Source organism: Electrona antarctica (assembly GCF_951216825.1).
Source record: "Electrona antarctica genome assembly, contig: scaffold_1539, whole genome shotgun sequence".
Classification (NCBI taxonomy): domain Eukaryota; kingdom Metazoa; phylum Chordata; class Actinopteri; order Myctophiformes; family Myctophidae; genus Electrona; species Electrona antarctica.
In genome coordinates, this window is record NW_027637328.1 from 2192 (window position 1) to 7500 (window position 5309).

Consider the following 5309-nt stretch of genomic DNA (forward strand, 5'->3'; position numbering starts at 1 on the left):
ACTAGTCGACTAGTACCAGCAAGTTTGACTAGTGGATTTACTAGTCGACTAGTAAACTAGTCGACTAGTTGCTTAATGCCCTAGTGTGTGTGTGTGTGTGTGTGTGTGTGTGTGTGTGTGTGTGTGTGTGTGTGTGTGTGTGTGCGCGCGTCTCCCTTTAGGGAGACGCCCGAGAGGCATCCTAACCAGATGCCTCGAGGACCTCCCTAGGGAGACGCCCGGGAGGCATCCTAACCAGATGCCTCGAGGACCTCCCTAGGGAGACACCCGAGAGGCATCCTAACCAGATGCCTCGAGGACCTCCCTAGGGAGACGCCCGAGAGGCATCCTAACCAGATGCCTCGAGGACCTCCCTAGGGAGACGCCAGAGAGGCATCCTAACCAGATGCCTCGAGGACCTCCCTAGGGAGACGCCCGAGAGGCATCCTAACCAGATGCCTCGAGGACCTCCCTATAGGGAGACGCCCGAGAGGCATCCTAACCAGATGCCTCGAGGACCTCCCTAGGGAGACGCCCGAGAGGCATCCTAACCAGATGCCTCGAGAACCTCCCTTTAGGGAGACGCCCGAGAGGCATCCTAACCAGATGCCTCGAGGACCTCCTTATAGGGAGACGCCCGAGAGGCATCCTAACCAGATGCCTCGAGGACCTCCCTAGGGAGACGCCCGAGAGGCGTCCTAAGCAGATGCCTCGAGGACCTCCCTAGGGAGACGCCCGAGAGGCATCCTAACCAGATGCCTCGAGGACCTCCCTAGGGAGACGCCCGAGAGGCATCCTAACCAGATGCCTCGAGGACCTCCCTAGGGAGACACCCGAGAGGCATCCTAACCAGATGCCTCGAGGACCTCCCTATAGGGAGACGCCCGAGAGGCATCCTGACCAGATGCCTCGAGGACCTCCCTATAGGGAGACGCCCGAGAGGCATCCTAACCAGATGCCTCGAGGACCTCCCTAGGGAGACGCCCGAGAGGCATCCTAACCAGATGCCTCGAGGACCTCCCTAGGGAGACACCCGAGAGGCATCCTAACCAGATGCCTCGAGGACCTCCCTATAGGGAGACGCCCGAGAGGCATCCTGACCAGATGCCTCGAGGACCTCCCTATAGGGAGACGCCCGAGAGGCATCCTAACCAGATGCCTCGAGGACCTCCCTATAGGGAGACGCCCGAGAGGCATCCTAACCAGATGCCTCGAGGACCTCCCTAGGGAGACGCCCGAGAGGCATCCTAACCAGATGCCTCGAGGACCTCCCTAGGGAGACGCCCGAGAGGCATCCTAACCAGATGCCTCGAGAACCTCCCTTTAGGGAGACGCCCGAGAGGCATCCTAACCAGATGCCTCGAGGACCTCCCTAGGGAGACGCCCGAGAGGCATCCTAACCAGATGCCTCGAGGACCTCCTTATAGGGAGACGCCCGAGAGGCATCCTAACCAGATGCCTCGAGGACCTCCCTAGGGAGACGCCCGAGAGGCATCCTAACCAGATGCCTCGAGGACCTCCCTAGGGAGACGCCCGAGAGGCATCCTAACCAGATGCCTCGAGGACCTCCCTATAGGGAGACGCCCGAGAGGCATCCTAACCAGATGCCTCGAGGACCTCCCTAGGGAGACGCCCGAGAGGCATCCTAACCAGATGCCTCGAGGACCTCCCTATAGGGAGACGCCCGAGAGGCATCCTAACCAGATGCCTCGAGGACCTCCCTAGGGAGACGCCCGAGAGGCATCCTAACCAGATGCCTCGAGGACCTCCCTAGGGAGACGCTCGAGAGGCATCCTAACCAGATGCCTCGAGGACCTCCCTATAGGGATGCGCCCGAGAGGCATCCTAACCAGATGCCCAACCACCTAAACTGGCTCCTTTCCAGGCGAAGGAGCAGCGACTCTACTCCGAGTCTCTTTCGTGTGACTGAACTTCTCACCCTATCTCTAAGGGAGATGCCAGCCACCCGTCGAAGAAAACTAATTTCTGCCGCTTGTATTCGTGACCTTATTCTTTGGGTCATGACCCACACTTCATGACCATAGGTGAGAGTAGGAACACTTCATGACCATAGGTGAGAGTAGGAACACTTCATGACCATAGGTGAGAGTAGGAACACTTCATGACCATAGGTGAGAGTAGGAACACTTCATGACCATAGGTGAGAGTAGGAACACTTCATGACCATAGGTGAGAGTAGGAACACTTCATGACCATAGCTCGACGCTTAGCTTTTTTCCAAGTAGCACGTGTGCGACTAAGTTGAAAAATCTAGTAGCACACAAATTATTTTAGGAGCACGATGAAAAGTTATCAAGTAATGTGTTTTTGAGGCGCTAGCCCCTCCTATACAGCTTTAGTCCCCACACGTCTCAATATTTGCCATCGACATTGAACGGAGAAATTAGGTCAAAATTCCGCTAAATATGACGTAAATTAAACATCAAAACATTAAACGCCATTGACATTGAAAGGACAATGTATGTCATATGTAAATGATCAAATCAGCTAACCAATCACAGGCAACAGGCATTCTGATTGGCCAGTATGAGATGATTCATGATGATGTATGATAAGAGCGCCCCTCACTTCACACAGGTGTGACAATATCTTTCAGAAATGATCACAATATTGATATTCATCTGGATTTGTTTGTTTTTATATAATATATATAATCAATTTGTTTTGATGCTGATAGACTATTAGTGTTTTATGCAAATAGATAGAGGGATAGATGGATAGATAGATGGATAATCAATTAATTTTATGTTGCTCATGTATGGATGGATGGACAGACAGACTTTCTCTCCGTTTTCATCCTGCTGTTCTATCGTGTGAGATTCGGTGCAGGGCGCAGGCTACTCCATGGTACTATTAGTATTGTAACATTCTCCTCGTCTTTGACTGCTTCAGTTCAGACCATCGTACATATACACCTCGGTGTGGTGGAAGGAGGTGGTGGGGGGATCTTTGCCTTTTTTCCGTCGCTCGTTATGCAGGCTACTGACTAATATGTATCCAGCCAAGTTTGGTCATTCATATTATCATTTGCGCTGCGCACACGCTTTTGTAAGTGAGGTGCTGAGCGAGGGTTGTTTTGGTAGAATCCATGCACACGTGCACTCTTTGCGTGCACAGCCGCACGCTGTTTCACCCACGTTTGGTTAAAAGTTATATCGAGTGATGTTTGAACATTAAACTTTCCAAATTGATTGATTGATTGAAAAATGTATTAACAGTTTGCAGAATTACAGTACATTTCAAGCACAAACTCAATACAAAGGCTGTTAACTGTGAGTGGACGACCCAATTAAGCATTACACTTGTTTCCAATTGGGTCCACATTGTTCAATTCATCAAAAACATTTAGAGACGTACAAATAGACACTTCTATATAGACAAAGGACAGAACAGGAATTCATCATAAAGGAGGTAAAAAGGGAAAAGAAACATATACAGTGAGGGAAAAAAAGGGGTGGGCGGTGGGGGGGATTCACGTTCAGCTCCGTTCATTTGTTTGTTTTCCTTGGAGGAGCTCCGTGGCCGTACCTTGAGTTGGCTGTGTGGCCGTGACCATCTCTTGTGTTGTCCTTGCGTTGGGTCCCCAAGTCGGCTCAGTGGCCATACCTTGAGTTGGCTGTGTGGCCGCGACCGTCTCTTGTGTTGTCCTTGCGTCCGTGTTTGAGGGATTCCGATTTTACAGGGGCCAGTTTCGAATTGCAGCCGTCCGTAGGTGCCCTTTGAGAGCGGTTTTGAAGGAGTCAAGGGATTTGCATGTCTTAATGACTGTTGGTAGGGCGTTCCACATTTTGGTGGCATAGGAGCGAAAATAATTTAGTCCCTTGTTTGTGCCGAATCTGGGTTGTACATGGTTCGTTGCACTCCCTCTGGTGTTGTGGGTGTGGACTTCGTTAACATTAAGGAAGTATCTAGACAGGTACATGGGTATCTTGGTGGTGTATCGAATCTTGTGGACCAGACCCATTGCAAGATGCTGTACTCTGTCGTCGACCCTAAGCCATTCCAGCCTGTCGAAGTGGGCAGGGGTGAGGTGGGTTCGGGGGGCGAGGTCAAGTAGGAGCCTGACCAGTTTATTTTGGGAAGTCTGGAGCCTGGTTTTAAGGGCCTTTGAGGTGCTGTGGTACCAGGAGGTGCATGCATAGTCAAAGAAACCCTGTACAAGGGCTCCTGTTAAGGTCTTCAAGGTGTTTTTGTCGACCAGTGAGGAGATCCTGTAAAGGAATCTTGTTCTATGGTTGACCTTTTTGATTACGTTGGTGGCCATTTTATCACAGGAAAGATTAGCCTCTAGGATGGAACCTAGGTAGGTAATTTCATCTTTACGTGTGATAACATTGTCACCCACTCTAACCAAGAAGCCATTTGCCTTGCTGAGATTACTATTAGAGCCAAAGAGAATGGATTCAGTTTTTCCCAGGTGTAAAGATAGTTTGTTATCAGCGAGCCAGGTGCAGATTCTACCGAGTTCCGAGCTGAGGGCCTTTTCAACCTGCAGTTTGTTCCTGTCCGAGACTAGCAGTGCCGAGTCATCTGCGAACAGGAACAAGTTGCAGTCACAAGCTGAAGTCATGTCGTTAACATATATTAGGAACAGTAAAGACCCTAGTATGCTCCCTTGTGGAACGCCACAGCTCACTGGGAGGGGGGGGGACAGTGTTCCATTCACCTCCACCGTCTGTTCTCTCCCCTCCAGGTAGGATTGCATCCACTAACTTTAGTATTCAACGTGTCGGGGTCCAAGCAACTCCTTCTGTGCTATCATGCTATCCTGCTGCGTTCGCTCCGCTGCTGACAGGGGAGAGAACTGAGAAGCAACACATGGAGGGGCGGGGCGGTGGGAGCAAAGGGGACAGATCTTCAAATGAACGCCGCATTGAGCCTCGACACGTTGTTAGCTTGTAGATCTGCTCTTTTTGGCGAACGACACCGCCGTACTATAGAAATATAAATGTAGGTGTAGAACCGCGACTATAGAATGTGCACTTGCTGTAGAGCCTTGTCTTTATCACGATCGAATGGTCAAATTCTGTAGTCGCACCGGTGCTACAAAGTGCATTTTACAACTCGCACAGTGATATTTTAAGTAGCAAATGCGAGTACCTAGTCGCACTGTCGAGCCCTGGGTGAGAAATACTAGGAATACTTCATGACCATAGGTGAGAGTAGGAACACTTCATGACCATATATAGAGTAGGAACACTTCATGACCATATATAGAGTAGGAACACTTCATGACCATATATAGAGTAGGAACACTTCATGACCATAGGTGAGAGTAGGAACACTTCATGACCATATATAGAGTAGGA